A 19,152-nucleotide genomic window follows, 5' to 3' on the forward strand; every position below is an offset into this window, starting at 1 on the left:
CCACTGCAGGCATGTGACTGCATTTCCTGAATCAAAGGTAAATTGTCTGTTCACTTCTGTTTCAATGTAATCTGTGCATTTTAGAGTAACTTGCAAAGACTGAATTGATTCAGCCTTGGGCTTTTTGACTGTTTGTACCTAACCTATGTCAGTCATGCAGCCAGCTGGGCCCGATGAGTTTGATAATTATGCCCTAGAGTTCAAAGCTGGACAGGGGGCTGTTTCTGAAGAGTTTCCAATTGAGTATATTAGACATTTCTTTTTCTAGATTCGAAAAAAGAAAGAAAGAAAGAAAAGAACAAGTGGTTAAGGAGTGGGGTGGGGAATGTTTCTCTTTGCAATTTTCTCACACCTATTGGAAAAAAAGAGTTTGCTTTGGAGACCAGAAGGTATCCACAGTCAGCCATTCAAGGGTTCTGGGAAGCCCATGTGTTATTTACAGAGAGCACTGTTAGGTGGCTTGAATCTCCTGGACAATACTGTTCAGGATTTGGCTTGCTCCTGGCATAGTGGGATACCAATAGGAGTGAAAAGGTCATAAGAAAGGAGGCAGATAGAGGAAAGCATCAAGTTTATCTCAAAAAATGGTCTTGGAAAGCTGCACCTCCAACTTTGATGGGATACTACAACACCTGGACATGGTAATATCATGTTGTTATTAATAAAATTCCAGTGGAGTAGCAAATGTTCCCTGTAGATAAAATTGTCACAGAGCCGTTTCCATGTACTTTTCGAAATCTCTTATTTAGAACAAATTCATAGACTTGTTAAATTAAACTAAAAATAATGTAATGTTTAGTCCCAGAAATGTTCCAACAGGTATAATCATGAAGTTAATCATAGGCACATTTGATGTTTCTGACAAGTGCCAAATTAATCACTCCTGCAGTACCAAAGTTACAACAGTCATTAGCCTCTCTATATAGATTTTTCCCCACAGACTAATTGGGCGACCTTAGGTAAATTACTTAACTTTCCTATTTTTCCATTTGTAAAATGGTTCTAGCAGCGTCTTGTTCAAAGAGATACTATGAGACTTTTTCATGTTTTCCAAGTGTTTTGCGATCCTTGAAATGGCTAAAGAAGTACAGATTGAAATCCTTGACTGAGTTAAAAGGAGTATAGACTAACTTCTGCTCAGCATAGCTAGCTAGGTCAATTACCTGCAATAGCCGTATCAGTTAAAACTCAGATACAATATAACCTATCTATTGGCTGGCAAAATGGTAATAAAATCTAACAGTTATAAAAATATCTGTTTCCTTATTCTCCTAACAATTTCAATATGTATTTCAACCCTCTTCTTGATTGCCTTTAAGATTCATCTAAGAGCCTGCATTATAGTTTCATAGTGCTTAGGGCTGGAAAGGACCTAAACAGATCATCAGGTCCAACCCCCTGCCCCAGGCAGGAACAAGTCCTAGGGCCATAACACCCCAGCCAAATATCTGTCCAGCCTCCTCTTGAAGACCCCCAAGGTAGGAGACAGCACTACCCCACTTGGTAGTCCATTCCAGAGCCTGGCAGCCCTACCTGTAAAATAATGTCTCCTGATGTCCAGCCTGAACCTTCTCTCCAACAATTTGTGGCCATTATTCCTAATAACCCCTGGTGGCGACTGAGGGAACAGATCCTCCCCCAATTTCCGCTGGTCTCCCCTGGCGAGTTTGTAAATGACCACCAGATCCCCTCTCAGCCTTCTCTTGTGGAGGCTGAATAGATTCAGGCCTTTTAGCCTCTCTTTGTAGGGCCTGACCTGCTGCCCCCTTGACCATGCGAGTGGCCCTCCTCTGGACCCTCTCAATGCTAGCTATATCCCTGTTGAAGTGCAGTGCCCAGAACTGGATGCACTACTCCAACTGCAACCTGACCAACGCCACATAGAGGGGAAGGATTACTTCCCTGGACCTGCTTGCAATGCATCTGTAGATGCACGACAAGGTGCAGTTAGCCTTGCTGACCACTTCCTCGCATTGTCAGCTTGTGCATTCACAAATGTTAAAATTCCAGTCACTGTATTTTTTCTGTGTATGTAGAGACAATAACACGTCGACCCCAGGTCAACTACATCTGTTCATTAAGTATTTCTATTAGTCAAACTAATATGTACATTAAACGCTTGATATCTAGTCAACCCCAGACTAAATCTATCTTACATCATTTATAAAAGAGAAACTAATGCATTTTAGTTCAGTGATGATAGGTTTGAAAAAAAAAAAACCAACCAAAAACCTAGTTGTGCTTATCACTTTAAAAAATATATATACAATAATAGCTTTAAAGGGCTTTAATACACGTCCTATGTTTTCTCTGGCAACTAGTATGTTAGAACTTCTTTAAGTAAAAGAAAGTTATTTATCAGCAACTGGTCTTCCTTGAGATGAACCATCTACATCAGGGCTGTCCAACTTCTTCGGAGCTTTCAGATGCACTCCTGCTTCCACAGTTTGGAAGCCTGCTGTATGTGCTCCCTCCCATGTTTCTAATTCCCTAGATCCTCCACAAAGGGAGACAGAATCTGGCCCACCTGCTCTTGATAACCCCCCCCCCACATAGCTAAGACATACAGGAAACAGTTTAGATTTCTGAAGGATGACCATTAAACCCAGAGACCAAAGCAAGCTCATGAGACCAAAGCTCAACGTTCTTTGGAGTATCTCCAGTCATTGAGGTAGCAGTGAACAGTGATCCACGGCCTCCTGAGAAGAGAAGCTACTTGAGAGGAGTTTGGTGAAGGTTCTCTGAGCTACAAAGAGACCAGAAGTCAGGACATTTTACTGGTAGTGACCCTGATCCACCTGCATTAAAGCCTTATTGAAGCACGACATTGTGCTCTGTAATTCAAGAGATGCAAACCTTAATTTAGGAATGATTTCTGTCAGAGTGACCATCTTAAACATGAACTTATGGATAAACATGCTGAGCTTTCTTAGGCCAAAATCAGTAAACATCCTCTATTATTCTTTGAAATCAGGACATAACCATGATAAAATCCCTTTCCTTTAAGATGTAGGGGAACTCTCTCCCAATATTAAGGATTGAATTTCCTCGTCTGTTGCTAGTAGGAAAGGTTGCTGAAAACGGATGCAGAATGGGGACTGGATTAGGTAGCAAGACAAACTGGATCAAATACCTGTTCACTACTTTGTCCAAGACCCATTGGTTTGAAGCAATCTGAGCCCATGAAGTGTTAAGTCACCATGGAAAAAGAAATTGCAGGTGGATCTTCCACATCTAACTCAGGGGTGGTGGGCAATTATTTCAGGCGAAGGGCCGTTTACTGAGTTTTGGCAAGCCATCAAGGGCCGCATGACAGGCAGACAGGCAGCTAAATATTCATTTTCTACATTTTTTTTAGGGGCCCTGCGGGCCGGATAGAATGGCCTGGTGGGCCACATCCAGCCCACAGGCTGCATTTTGCCCACCCCTGTCCTAACCATACCATCAGATGCCCTGTCTGGTTCCCAAGATTTTGTGCAATTCTAGCTAAAAGCTTATGTCTGTGTATACTTCACTGCCAACACCATTAGATATGGATGTGGTATTGGCTGTACCTCAGGCTGCTTGAAGAGATGTCTAAGCCATGAATTAGCCTTCTGAGACTTCTAGTTGTAGAGTCTAATATTCTGGGCCTTCTTTCCAAAGAGGTCCAAATTCTTAGCAGGTCTGAACTGCCTTGCCTTCTTGTTCACATCTGTAACAACCAGAGAAGATGGAACCAAGAGGTAGTTAAAGGTACTTTACATCTTTGATGGGACTTTGGAATGCTTGTTAACCCATTTTGCTGCCAGGAAGCAAGAAGCTAGCATCTACTATACCATCTTTGTGGGGGGGTCTGTAATCACCTTATTCATTAGCAGTGCCAACTTAGATGGACCCTGTATGCTTGAGTCACCAAGGTATGGGTTGATATGCATATCTTCCCTAGGCTAAATACAGACCGTCAAAAAGTCTGAGGCTGAATTGATTCAGTCTTTGCAGGTTAGTCTAAGTTGCAAAGATTGAACAAATAAGCAAATGAACAGACATTTACTTTTGATTCAAGAAATGTAGGCACATGCCTGTAGTAGCTCAAGCCAGAGGGTGCTAGAGCACAGCTCTCTGGCACAAAGCCAGCATGGCCTGTGTGTTTGCTTCCTCTTCCCGCTGCCCCTGAAGTCTCTAGGATTTGAAGTCCAGAATCACAGCAGCAGGACTCTACAGGGTTGCTCCTCACTCTATCTTCTTGCTTCCAAGTTCCTCTGGGATTTATAGTCCACAGTCAAAGCCAGCACTAAGCAAGCAGGGCAGGGCAGCTCCATACTCAGGGGAAGGGAAATTTACCCACCCCCCCTCCCTGGCCCCAGACCCCAGCAAGGGTTTGCCTGGGAGAGGGAGGGCAGTGAGCCAGCCAGTGAGTCAGCCCTCACTGCTCCCAGGGGAGCAGAGGGGCGGGGCCAGCCCTGCTGTCTGGACCAGACAGCTCAGCCCAGCTCATGGCTGCAAAATGCTGGGATGCTAGGGACCGTGATTTAACTTGAACCAGGAAGGGGTCTGGGACAGAAGTTTCATAAACTGGTTGACCTAAATCAGTTAAGTCTGATACTACATTCAACCAGGTTTATCTTAAACCAGTTTCAGCCATTTTGAAACTGGTTTATGCACACTAAACTTCTATTTAAATTACAGGTTTAAACCAGTTTCTGATCACTTAAGCCGGTTTATGTGCAACTTCCATCCCTAGCCCTGGTGAGATTTTTTAACAATTCTGTATCCTCAGGTAGGAAAACAATAGAGAATACTAAGAAAGCATCTAGCAAAGAGGGTTCTTGGAATCATCTCTCAAGGACCACAGGGCAACATTTTTTCTTCTGGACATACAACAACTAAGATGTCCCCATACTGGAAAGTTGGATGATTTCAAGGAGTGGGAAGCTAGATGAAAACTTTCAAACTATGCTGTTGAAAATCCCAAGGCTTAGCTGGTCCCAGAACACACCCTAAGACACTGGGTTTGGCAAGGTGATACTGGGATCAGTGGCAAGACAGCACAGTACAAAAGGAGCTAGGGGACAAGTTGGAAACAGCGTCAAGACCTAACCTGTAGGCTAAAGGCTTAGAAGGCTAGCCTGTTTCACTCCCCAGATTAACAAAGTAAAACAAATAAAACGAAGGAAAAAGGAGAGACAGATAAATATACAGGAATCAGTGACTAAAGAAAATACCATGGCATGAAGGTTATGTGAAAGAATCATGAACCTCTCCCTCTCTAGTCAGCCAACTGAAAGGAACTGCCTTTTCACATCTAGGTGCAGGGGTTGGAGAAAGGGTGGAGCAACTGTGTACTCTATGGGGACTACTAAGGCAAAAATGTCTCCAACCATCCAGTCAAAGCTCAAGATTCGAGACACCCACAGCAAGAATGTGCATTTGGCCAATTACTCAAACAGGAATTTAGCAAATTTAATAGAAATAAGAAAAAAAAAAATCAAAAAATAAGTTAAGAGTCTCATTGAGAGCACTTATGCACCCACAGTGCAGCTATAGAGAGACAATCACTTGAAAGAGAATTAGCTGTAGAAATTCCAAAGTATCCTTAAAATATACTTTATTAGAAATCTAATTATATATCAAGTTTATGAAAAAACATACATCTGTTACATTACTGGCCAAAATTTTAATGGTGCCTTCTAAATTTGTGAATACCAATTTTTGCACCTGTTTCTGATGTACAAGATCTCTGATTTGTTCTAATTACATTTATGTGCCTAAATTGGGCAGTTCATTGTAGCATTTATAGCACAGGAATGACTATTCACACAGAGAGAAACTTCCTTCCAGCATCTGCTATATTGTCTGATCTTAGGACCTGATCCAAAGTTTACTGAAACTTGTGCAAGTCTTCCTATTGATTTCAGTGGCTGCCAGAAAAGGGGTTCTTAGTCCAGACTGGATATGTTAGGAAAGAAGTTGGTCTGTAAGGACTTTCCATAATCAATGGATTTTTGGGGAATAAGCAGGAGGAGCTTATCCTCCTGCTCAATGCAAATAATTATGATGTCATAGGGATAACGGAGACCTGGTGGGACTCCACCTATGACTGGACCATGGGTATAGATGCCTATACCCTGTACAGGAGGGATTGTGTAGATAAAAGGGGCGGGGGTGTAGCTCTCTATGTTAAGGAAAGCTACGCGTCCCTGCAAGCCAATATTGGCGACCAGGGTGGACGACTGGAGACCCTCTTGGTTAAAATCCGTGGGGAACACGGCACAGGGGACACAATGGTGGGAGTCTACTACAGACCCCCCACCCAAAGTCTTGAGCTTGACCAGGAGTTTGCCCGGGAACTGGCTAAGGCCGCATGCTCCAGGACCGTGGTTGTCATGGGTGACTTCAATTACCCAGACATCTCATGGGAGGATCGCTCAACAAAATCCGAGCGGTCGCAAAGCTTCCTCTCGTGCGTGGGTGACCTCTACCTGACTCAAGAAGTCTATGGGCCAATGAGAGGCAAAGCGCTGCTCGACCTGGTACTGGCTACTAGGGATGACCTAGTCGGCAACCTAGTGATCGATGGGAAGCTGGGTGACAGCGACTACGAGCTGATCACCTTCACCACCCGCTGAAAAGCTGGCAAGTCAGTCAGCAACACAGAAGTCCTTGACTTCAGGAAAGCCGACTTTGACAAGCTCAGGAGGCTTGTCAGTGAGGCCCTAAGGGACTGTGACCACAGGGAGAGGGGAGTTCAAGAAGAGTGGTTGCTCCTCAAGGAAGCGATCCTCAATGCACAAGCTAAGTCTATTCCATCTCGGAGGAAAGGCAGCAAGAGGGCACAGCAGCCCCCCTGGCTCTCCAGGGACCTAGCAGACCTCCTGAGGCTAAAAAGAAAGGCCTACAAAGGATGGAGGATGGGAGTCACCTCCAAGGAGGATTATTCTGCACTAGTCCGGTCCTGTAGGGAGCAGACCAGGAAAGCCAAGGCTGCAACTGAACTCCAGCTAGCTTTGAGCATCAAGGACAATAAAAAGTCCTTTTTCAGATATGTGGGGAGCCGGAGGAAAAGCAGGGGCAACGTTGGACCCCTGCTGAACCAGATGGGGCAACTGACAACTGACGCCCAGGAAAAAGCCAACCTATTAAATGGGTACTTTGCGTCGGTCTTTGATCAGTCCCATGGGACGCCCATGCCCGCTATGAGACAGGGAAGTCCAGGTGAGGGTGATCCCCTGCCCTCCATTAATGCTGACCTTGTGAAGGAACATCTTGAGAAGCTGGATACCTTCAAGTCAGCCGGCCCTGACAATCTTCACCCCAGGGTACTCAAGGAGCTGGTGAGCATCATAGCCCAGCCTCTAGCACGGATCTTTGAAAACTCTTGGCGCTCTGGTGTAGTGCCCGAAGACTGGAAGAAGGCCAACGTGGTGCCTATCTTCAAGAAGGGGAGGAAAGTGGATCCGGCTAACTATAGGCCCATCAGCCTGACTTCTATCCCGGGGAAGATCTTAGAAAAGTTTATTAAAGAGGCCATCCTTAATGGACTGGCCGACGCCAACATCTTAAGGGGTAGCCAGCATGGGTTTGTTGCGGGTAGGTCTTGCTTGACCAATCTCATTTCCTTCTACGACCAGGTGACCTATCACCTGGACAAAGGAGAAGAGATTGATGTCATATATCTTGACTTCAAAAAAGCCTTTGATCTGGTATCCCATGATTACCTCTTGGTGAAACTGGCCAGTTGTCGCCTTGGGTCCACCACGATCCACTGGCTGGAAAATTGGCTCCGTGGTCGGACCCAGAGGATAGTAATTGATGGAAGTCACTCATCATGGTGTCCTGTGACCAGTGGGGTCCCCCAAGGCTCTGTCCTTGGACCCATATTGTTCAACATCTTCATTAACGATGTGGACACTGGAGTCAGAAGCGGACTGGCCAAGTTCGCCGATGACACCAAACTTTGGGGCAAAGCATCCACACCAGAAGACAGGCGGGTGATCCAGGCTGACCTGGACAGGTTCAGCAAGTGGGCGGACAAGAATCTGATGGTGTTCAACGCTGATAAATGCAAGGTTCTCCACCTTGGGAAGAAAAACCCGCAGAATCCTTATAGGCTCGGCAGTGCTACGCTGGCTAGCACTATGGAAGAAAGAGACTTGGGGGTCATCATTGACCACAAGATGAACACGAGCCTGCAATGTGATGCTGCGGCTAGTAAAGCGACCAAAATGCTGGCTTGCATCCATAGATGCTTCTCAAGCAAATCCCGGGATGTCATTCTCCCCTTGTACTTGGCCTTGGTGAGGCCACAGCTGGAGTACTGCGTCCAGTTTTGGGCTCCACAATTCAAAAAGGATGTGGAAAAGCTTGAGGGAGTCCAGAGAAGAGCCACGCGCATGATCAGAGGTCAGGGAAGCAGACCCTATGATGACAGGCTGAGAGCCCTGGGGCTCTTTTGCCTGGAAAAGCGCAGACTCAGGGGTGATCTGATGGCCACCTATAAGTTTATCAGGGGTGACCACCAGTATCTGGGGGAACGTTTGTTCACCAGAGCGCCCGAAGGGATGACGACTAGGTCGAACGGTCATAAACTACTACAAGACCGTTTCAGGCTGGACATAAGGAAGAATTTCTTTACTGTCCGAGCCCCCAAGGTCTGGAACAGCCTGCCACCGGAGGTGGTTCAATCCCCTACATTGAACACCTTCAAGAGCAAACTGGTTGCTTATCTTGCTGGGATCCTATGACCCCAGCTGACTTCCTGCCCTTTGGGCAAGGGGCTGGACTCGATGATCTTCCGAGGTCCCTTCCAGCCCTAATATCTATGAAATCTACGAAATGTGCTTTAATGTTTATGTACATTCATGGATCAGGACCAAAGTACTCATTTTGAAGGATAATACCATATCTAACTCTCAGTGAAGTCAATGGCAAAATTATTATTGATTTTAATGGGCACTGGATAAGGTCCTAGATCATTTGGTTACTTAATCTCTGAACTGCATGTGATATCTATCAGTCAGTGTGCAGTGTCCTTCTCAATCTCTCTCTCTCTCTCTCTCTCACATACACACTTTTTTTTAACTGAGGCTCAAGACTCAAGACTTTTCATAGATGTCATAGACATTAGGGCTGGAAGGGACTTTGTAAGATCGACTGGGTCCAGACCCCTGCCCAAGGGGCAGGAACTCAGCTAGGGTAAAAGGATTCCAGCACGATAAGTATCCAAATGTTTCTTAAAAGTGTCCAGAGTAGGTGCTTGCACCACCTCTGGGAGGAGTCTGTTCCAGCCTTGGGGTATCGGACAGTAAAGAAGTTTTTCCTTATGTCCAGCCTAAAACAGTCTTGCAGGAGTTTGTGACTGTTGGACCTTGTCATCCTTTGGGGTGCTCTAGTGAACAGGTGTTCCCCCAGATCCTGATGCACACCCCTTATGCACTTATAGGCTGCCACCAAGTCACTCCTGAGCCTGTGGTTCTCCAGGCTGAAGAGTCCCTTGGCTCATAGCCTCTCTTCGTAAGGCGTGTTCTCCTGCCCTGTGATCATGCACGTGGCTCTCCTCTGGACTCTTTCAAGCTTCTCCACGTCCTTCCTATATTGTGGAGCCCAGAACTGGATCCAGTACTCCAGCTGTGGCCTCTCCAAGGCCGAGTACAGCAGGAGGATGACATCCTGGATCTTGCTCAAGATGCATTGGTAGATGCAAACCAGAGTTTGGTTCTCTTTGCCAGCTGAGGTATCACATTGGTGGCTCAGGTTCATCTTGTGGTCTGTCATGACCCCTAAGTCTCTTTCTGTCATGGTGCTAGCAAGTGTAGCATTGCCAAGCCTAAGTGTGATGCAGGTTCCCCCCCCCACTACCCAAGGTACAGCACCTTGCATTTCTCTGTATTGAATGCCATCAGGTTTTTATCTGCCCATCTTGCAAGTCTATTGAGGTCAGCCTGGATCACCAGCCTATCCTCAAGTCGGACACATTTCCCCAAAGTTTAGTGTCGTCAGTGAATTTAGCCAGTCTGCTTCTGACACCAGTGTCCAGATCATTTAAGAATACATTAAAGGGTACAGGTCTGAGAACAGAGCCCTGGAGGACACCATTGGTCACCGAGTGCCATGTTGATTTGGTTCTGTCAACTGCCACTCTCTGGGTCCAACCTCAGAGCCAGTTCCCCAGCCATTGGACTGTGGAGTAGTCAATGCCGCAGTTGCCCAATTTTTCCATAAGGACATCACGGGACACCAGGTCAAAGGCTTTTTTAAAGTCCAAATATAAATATCAACCTCTTCCTTTTTGTCCAGATGATATGTAACCTGGTCATAGAAGGAAATGAGATTGGTCAGGCAAGACCTACTCACAACAAACTCGTGCTGGCTATCCCTCTAGAATGTTGTCTTCTGTTAGCCTGTCAAGAATGGTTTCTTTGATAATTTTTCCAAAACCTTCCCAGGGATTCAGGTCAGACTGATTGGCCTGTAGTTTCCCAGGTCTTCTTTCCTCCCTTTTTTGAAGATGGCCACCACATTGGCCCTCTTCCAATATTCAGATACTTCTCCCAAGCACCATGAGTTCTCAAATATCCTCACCAGTGGCTACGCTATGATGTCTGCCAGTTCCTTTAGCACTCTTGGGTGCAATCTATCTGGACCAGCTGATTTGTGGGGGTCCAGCCTCTCAGGATGGCTCCCTCACGAGATCCACACCAATGGTGGACATATATTAATCCTCACCCTGGTTATCCCGCATCAGGTTTGACAGGGTGGTCCCTTTGGGCTGGTGAAAAGGAGCTGGGTGTTGGTAGTTAGCTGCTCCAACTGGTTTAGCAGGGGACCACTGTTGCCCTTGTTTTTCTTTTGACTCCCCACATATCTGAAGAAGGACTTTTTATTGTCCTTGATTTGTGTAGCCATTTGGAGTTCAGTTGCAGCCTTGGCTTTCCTAGTTCGCTCCCTGTAGATACCACTAAGAAGGAGTATTCTGCACTGGTCTGTGTTTCGCCATCTTCCATCCATTAGAAGCCTCTCTTTTTAGACATAAGAGGTCCATGAATTCCTTGTTGAGTGAAAGGGGTTGTTGAGCCTTTTTACCACCTTTCCTATGGGTTGGGAGAGACTCCCCTTGTGCTTCTAGACTGCTTCCTTAAGGAGCAACCACTCATCATGAACTCTCCTCCCTGTGGAATCATGGCGTCTCAGGGCCTCAGGAACAAGCCTCCTGAGCTTATGAAAGTCAATTTTCCTAAAGTCAAGGACTATTGCATTGTTGGCTGACTTGCCAGCTTTGCAATGGATAGTGAAAGTGATCAACCCGTGGTCACTGTCACTCAGCTTCCCTTCGATTCTTAGGTCGCCAATTAGATCATCCCCTCCGGCCAGTACCAGGTCCAGCAGCGCCTTACCTCTTGTCACCCCATAAGCTTCTCAAGACAGGTAGAGTTCATCCACACATATAAGGAAGCTCTGAGACCGATCGGATTTGACTGAGTGCTCTTCCCATGAGATGTCTGAGTAGTTGTAGTTTTGCTTGATTTCTATTCAGTCATCAGTGTTACCTGCCAAAATGGTGGCTGTCACACATACAGAAATTCAAGATATGACCCATTATGAAGAAAGGCAGTCCACAATATGATAGGTTGCATAGTACTTCCATCCCTCTTGGAAAATATGAACCCAGATATTTCAGGCTTTTTCTTCTTCAGCACTTCTTTTGATAAACATGCAATCACAGAATAGCTTACAGAATAGAATTTTCTCTCTCAATTAATTAGAATGGTAACAGAGGGTAATAAAAATAAAATACTGCATATAGTAAGGCACCGTGTATCAGAAAATATGCAAATTAGGAGATTGTGAATAAGCCAAGACAGATGCTACAGACAGCCCAATATCACCAGATTCTTAGGGGAAAAACAATTGAATTTACAGCCATTAAAATGCCATTATGAACATGTGCAGCATTGATGTCTCTCCCAAAATAGCTTTGCTTTTTTACATTATAGCTTGAAAGAAACTCTTGTTCTTATAACTAAACACCTTATATGACTAGTTCATTCAGAACAATGTCTCCCCCTAACAGAGCCTGGCAATTGGACAACTTTCCTAAACCCTCACACAAGTCTAGATCAAGATTCTGTATTGGATCTTCCTTATAAACATGCTCCACCTTGGTTAACACATCAAAGCTTAACCCTTTCTGCCCCTCCCCCTCTTTACCCTTATCACTTTCTCCCATCTGTTTCCTTGACTAAGCTTGTTTGCACTGCCGTGGTTACTTTTTTGCAAAACACTACTGTTGCACAAAGCATCCTACCATCCGCCACGAGATATCATTGATCCACAAGGCTTTATCCCTTTAATCCCAGACCCTGGGCTTCCACTGTTTGTAAGAGGGAGGCTTTGGGAGTGGTGTCAGCTTCCATAGCTCCACTACTCTGAGATGAGGACCTAGCTTCAACACCACTATCCCTCACTGTGGCTCTTTCATAGAGTCCAAAGACCCTGAACTCCTGATAAAGATTTTAGCTCTACAGGTAAAGGCACAGGACAGTCTTTTCAAGATGAGATAATTTTTATTAGGCAACAAGAATGCAGTGTTTTATGGTCTTCAGGGTCAAATAGAGAAGCAAAGCTTAAATGCATGCCTATGCTAGCAGCATTACCTGCCCCTGACACAAAATGTCAATGATTCCATCTCTCCCCCTGCACTAAGCAGAAGAGTTCTTAGCTCAGTGTCCACACATTTCATTTCTTGGTTTCAAGCTTTGCCATGTTTTTACATGCTTTTTCTCTCTGTCAATCATTACAAGTCAACATCTGGTTATTAGTTTAATGCATCTTCAGGAGAATGTCAAAACAGCTCCGATTTGCCATGAGCATATATTAACTTAAGAAATTCCATTGCACTGCAGTGACAATACATGACACCACCTTGCTTCCACTACACCTATGAGGAATAATATAGGTTTTGGGTTTTTTTCCAAGGGGTGCTTTGTGTCCCTGGTATGTAAGAAAGTTGGAGTAGATGATTTTGTAGACCCTTTCAACAAATGGTTGCCTAGAAATGCAGGAAACTAAACCCAGTGTCTCGGGAGGCACTCCTCTAGGCTTATGTTTCTACATGAACAACATTCATCAAGTATTCTTCTACCCAAGGGAAGTCATAACACAAAAGTGACAGAGGACATGGAGTTACCTCTGCACTTCATAAAAATAATACCAAAAGTCCCCACTTCCTCTACAGCATAATCTTTTCCTTGATTTTAATTCATCTGCAGATGTTGCTGGAACATGGATATTTACAAATGCTATTGCTCACTTTGCTTCAGGGCTTGATCCTATGAGAATGCTAAGCACTCTTGCCTCAATGCAGCAAAGCACTTAAGTATACACATAGATTATGCAGGAATTTTAAAATCAGAGTCAACTTAATTCATATTTAAAAATATTATGAAGTGCCAATGAAGTATTCAACGCTGACAGCTCTAGGGACCAAGGAGTAGGATCCTGGCTTGATCTAGGCTACTTCGGTCTGTTGCAGAGAAACAAAGCAGTCAGGGTGCTAGAGAATTTACCATGGGAACACAGGAATTTTCCACAACATGTGGAAACCTGAAGAGGAAGTGATGAACAACTCTGCAGAGTCCTGCTGCCATGATGCTGGTCTGCAAATGCCAGAGACCTTGGGGGCAGCAGGAAGAGGAAGTGCCAGAGAGCCATGCTCTAGTGCCCCCTGGCTTCTGGCCTGGGCCACTGCAGTCATGTGTCTGCATTTCCTGAATCGAAGGTAAATGTGTGTTCAGTTTTTTTTCAGTTTAATCTTTGCAGCTTAGACTAACCTGCAAAAAACTGAAAAATTCAGCCTCAGGCTTTTTGACTGTCTGTACTTAGACAGTGAGTTTATGTAAACAGGTAGGAGTAGGAGACAAGAGAAAAGATAAGGTGCAGACTAACAACATGCTAGCTAAACCAACTATGGAAATAATTTTCAGGTTTTACGGTTATAGTTTTATATATCATACACACAGGGAAAGTTAATGAACCTGTCACTCATCCACTTATGATGAAGTGAGCTTTGGCTCACAAAAACTTATGCGTCTTTGTTTTAGTTAGCTTATTAGGTGCATCTCTACCAGCATTCCCTCTAAGCTGTGTGTTGTGCACAGTTGTGCAGGTGCAGTCTTGCTGTGCTGTCAGGTGCACCTGCATGGTTGTACACGATGCACAGTTTAGAGGGAACGCTGGTCTCTACCCTGCCTTCTGCCTGACTTCTGACTAACACGGCTAACTACCTCTCTCTCCTTATCCACTTGTACACCTAGCCACAGTGGACATTCTGGTCAATAAGGATCTGAAAATGAACCTGAAGAAGAACACTGGACCCTGCAGGTTTTTCTACATTATGCCAGAGACCAGAACAGTGGCCCCAGGATTGGAAGGGGACAAGGAAAAAGAAAAGGGATCATAATACCACCCTGCAATCTCAAGTTAGACCATGTGTGTTTGCTTAGTCAATCCACCATCTGGTCCTGAAAACTTCATTTTATCCACACCGTATGTGCAGACTGAACAACGGTAGTACCAACCTCCGTGTTCCTCCACCAACATATCTTAAATCTGGGCTGTTAGGACTACTGCTGGTACAAAAGGAGCAGCTCACTCTGTGTAGCCTATTCCGTCTTCAGCCTCTCATCTGATATTGCTACACGGAGTGTTGTTTGGGGTAGCAAAAATGGTCTGAGATCACCAAAAAGCCATGAGGTTGAAATGGACTTCAGTCACTTTGGCTTTAACCATGATTGAACCTAGCCCTGAAAAACTCCTGATTCCATTATTGCACCTTCAAGGCAGCAGTTTACAAACTTTTTAGACTCATGGCACCCCTTGAAAAAAAATAAAGCAATTCTCTTTCAAAGAACTCAGAAGGATAACAACAGGTCAGAATATCTTTGACACTAAGGATTCCTATTTGAAATATCTGAGTTTAATCTTGTGAATCATGTGTAGGTGTATACACAGCTAACTTTAACATTGTGTGGCACCCTTCAAAAGATCTCACTGTGCCTTGGTAAAGAATCACTGCACTAAGCCATTGCAGACATACCCCTTTTATTACATTAGTGTAATTTTGTCTCCCGTGCTCCCTTGAGAGGTATTACTCATGACCTGCTATTATTTATTTTACTACCAAGTGCCTAGTTTTCTGTGGAAGTTTTAATTGAGGAGGATGGTTAGTATTTAATTAAGAACACCTTCTACTAATGACACAATTTGTATTCCCTAGAAGCCTGGCTCTACTCATTCTAGCACCTACAGGAAGTTCAGGACCTGCCAAGAGCTCAAAAACGATACCATAGACAAAAATGTAGAGACAGTATGGCAAAGCAAGGGAAATATCACATAGAATGTGACATAATGTTCAAAATAAATTATTCAGAATTCCAGCAAGTTTAACTGATGTCATGCAATATTGGAAATGGTAATGTCCACATTTCTAGAACACCCACCTGCAGGCAGCCTGCTGCTTATCCCTGCTGATCCACCTACTGAATACTGTTGTTGCTGTCCCCTGCCCACTCTTTTCAGTGTACACACTGCCCTCTGTTGTTACAGCAACCATACCCACCTATGCCTGGTCTGCAGTTGCCCTGGTTCCCCTGCCCTCTTGCCACTAGCTTACTGCTGCTGTGCCCATCTGCTCAGAATTTACTGCTGAACAGGACATTAAAAATAAATAAAAAGATCATCAAGGCAGATTGCCCTTAGCTGTTCATAGTACATCCAGAATAAAGGTACTCTAAATGTTTCTGCCTTTTCCAAATCTCCCTCCTTATGGCATCATTCTGGATCTAAATCAAAAAATGGTTTATTTCTAACCACTCTCCAAGTAAAAAGAATACTTGGAAACAGTCCTAGATTAATGCTTTAGGAGTTCTCAATGCCAGTAAAATGCACTTCTTCTAACTCTAAACTTGGCAGTAATTAATGGATCCTAGCAAAGTAAAATCAAACTGGCCAGCATCAGCTTCCAAATGGCGTTAACTGCACAGCTGGTGTTGCCAGGTACTGTAGAGAACAGCATCAAATTAAGCCATGTTTGCTGACCATCCCCTCCTTAGTTTTGACTCCCTGCCTGAAGTCTGGGCACCAATATCATTCAATGGGCAAGCTTGCTCAAGCTCCCTAATGCAACAGATCTATGCACAGGCCACGTAATATAGGGTTGGGAGAGGGCAAAGTAAAAAGAACTATGAGGCTGACTGTGAGGCTTTTTCTCAAGACATCCCTTTTGAGATTTTTTTCCTCCACACCAACTCTATCTACTGCATTCGGCCTATATGAACTTTCTTGTGTTTGAGATGCTTTTGATTATATGGACACATTTTACTCATCTGAAATGTGACTGCAGTGAAACAGGAATTGTTGCTGATATTAGAGCAATTAAGGCACAGAGAAAAAAAGGAAAATCAGATGTACCCTGATATCTTTTCAGAATCCAGGTTAGTGGCCTTGGCATCTTTATAAAAGTACAGCAGAGTGCACAATTTAAGCAAAGATTATAGAATTTATGTAGACAGTAATCAACCATCTTCCAAAGCCAAAATCATAAAATTCCCATCTTGTCTTCTGTTGTGAAAGTTTTCAGCTTTAAGGATAAGAAAGAAGATACTTTCATGACATGTATTAGACAGTGAGGTAGAATTACTTTAGTTCTTCAAGATGCATTAACAAATATCCTCTAATACTCCAATACTGCTTGGACAGAGATCTTTAGTATTAGCTGCTGGCTAGAACTGGTAGGTAAGATTTAATGTGAATGCATGCATTAGAAAAGCCTGTTCTCAAACTTGTTTTCAGAAGCATTTGTTCAGGTAATATTCTCAAATCAGGAACCCTTGCTATAAGCATCACAAAGCCAGCAAGATCTTTAAGACTGGGACTGTTTTCATTCTTTATCCTACCAAGCAACCCTGTAGTGCCCTAGCATTCTTAAAAATACTAAATGCTATTAACAAACTGATCTCTATTTAGAGAGCTTTACTCTCTCTGAGTCACAAGCCTACCTGTCTGTCCTTGAGGTCCTATAGTGCCATCACACTAGTATCTATGCATTTGAACTAGGAGCCTCACTACCAATCATTCACAATTGTTGTATGTCCAAGCTAGAAGGGGACTTTCTAGAGTTAAAAGCCTTTCCTCTTCCCCCTCCCTCTGTTTGTGGCTTCACAACTGAGAAGATTGGTTCCCATTGGTCGATTTAAATTTGCAGCCTGAAAAGGGAGTGCCAGCCAAGGGCACACATTCTTGATACTGTGATCTTCTAACCCTTCCCAGGCTTAAAAATCATAGAATTACGCTCAGCCTTCATGGGGGGGCCTTGGGGATCCTGTTGAGTGGCATAGGGATCTTACCTTCAGAAGATCTGTGAGAATCACCACGTCTGGAGTGACCTCAGACCCTTCTTCTCTCAGACTGCAGGCTGCTGCTTGCCTTAGATGTTGGAAACATCCCTTGCTTCAGGCAAAAATTCTCCACAATTTTATCTTAAAGCTTCTTCGGCAAGATCCTGGTTCAGTGCCTCACACACACGCAAACACACATCATCCTGCCAGCTGCTTACTCACCGGCACTAGCCTGATGCCAGCTGCTGTGGAGGAGTATACAAAAGTGCCAGACGCCCCCTCTCTCTGGCAATAAGCAGAGGTTTAGAAGAATACAAAGAAGTTACAGTACCCTCACATTTAGAGAACGAGACTTCAGTGACAAATTCTATTACAGTCTTGCAGCTGAAACTGATTTGATCCCATTGTAGGTATTCACTCTTATCAAGGTTTGTATTGCAGGCATAAGATGTTATTCAAGGACTGTATTTATTGTGGACTGATGCTGTGATCTTGGCACAGAGGATAGGATTATACACAGAGTGACATTTTTGCCGGGATTCCAATGTATAAAGAATATACATGCATTTTCCTTAGCAGAGCCATGACATTACAGGATGACTGCCTTGCAGTCCACTCCAGGTGGGAGTGTTAACAAATGCAACTCAGCCTCACACTTCTAGGATCTAGTTACAGGTCTGCCTGCTTTGCAGAGTGGAAAAATGAGAGGTGTGAGCTCATTTGAAAAGAGAATGTGACTACAATTCCCTACATTTTTTAAAATATGATGTGCAACATTTGATGGATGCTGAATTTCAGCAATGGACTTGGTAGTACCAAAAGCCTGCATTATAAATGAAGACTGTCTCAGGACTTAAATAGTGTGACCGGATCATCAGCTGGTTTATATCACTCCAGTGCCTCTGAAGTACAAAGAAACATCAATTTGCATCAGGTGAAGATTCCTGTACACATTTCAGCTGAACACATTACAATTCCACCATCAGAAACCCAGATCAAACCCAACAAAATCCAATTTTGTAAACAATGATCCAGGTAAATGACCTTCTAGCTACAGGTGTTAGTTTAGCAATCAAGTTAAAACCAGCAGATTTGCCCCTGGGGGAATTATGTATTTTCACAAACAGACTGACAGCTGTTTCTTGCTTGCTCCCAGGTCATGCCAATTAGCATCTTCTGGACAAGATTCATAGAACAAAAGCTATTTTTAATATAAAACGTTGCTGCCAAGCAAGAAATGTCAATTTTCTTGCCATTAGGATTCAGTTTTAGTTCTTCACCTGTATAACCACAGGCACATGTTTTCACAAACAGTAATAGCAGCAGGCTTTGATATTTCTTTATCATCTCATTGGGACTGGGATAAAAATACAAGCTAATGGACAAAAGGTAAAAACTAACAAAAAAAGGGAGAGAGAGAGAAAATAGCTCAGGACTGAGTCAGTCTTGATCCTCCTACTTAGTCACCTGTAGTGCTTCTCCCCCAACATAGTGGAGATAAAAGAATAAAATGCCCACCCACCTCCTCCTCTTGACAGAATAGTTAGAAAAAGGAGAGAAACTGGGCAAGTAGGTTTAAAATGCACTCATCACAGATGCAAGCTTTCCAGAGGATTAGAGTTGACAGCAACCCATTTCCTCATGGTTCCCACCTCTTCCCCTGCCGCCCCCTGTGCTGTTTTATTTCTCAATTAAATCATCCTGAATCAACGTGTTCATCTGCAGCATTAAGTTTCTCAAATAGTGCCAGGCAATTTTGAAATCGTAGCGAGTTGCCATG

At 44.0% G+C, this 19,152-nt stretch overlaps 1 protein-coding gene and 1 long non-coding RNA gene across 3 annotated transcripts in view; one reads left to right on the forward strand and one right to left on the reverse strand.

Moving 5' to 3' along the window:
• Window positions 1–17,638, reverse strand: part of PAK6 (p21 (RAC1) activated kinase 6) — a 59,076-nt gene extending 41,438 nt beyond the window's left edge. Inside the window, exon 1 of the mRNA XM_014595475.3 lies at window positions 17,382–17,638. The gene's annotated coding sequence lies outside the window, so the exon portion shown is untranslated. The remainder of the gene's footprint in view (window positions 1–17,381) is intronic.
• Window positions 1–19,152, forward strand: part of LOC132248787 (uncharacterized) — a 33,697-nt gene that overhangs the window by 4,504 nt on the left and 10,041 nt on the right. The gene's annotated exons all lie outside the window — the stretch shown is intronic.

Source organism: Alligator mississippiensis, chromosome 2 (assembly GCF_030867095.1).
Source record: "Alligator mississippiensis isolate rAllMis1 chromosome 2, rAllMis1, whole genome shotgun sequence".
In the NCBI taxonomy this organism is placed as follows: Eukaryota; Metazoa; Chordata; order Crocodylia; family Alligatoridae; genus Alligator; species Alligator mississippiensis.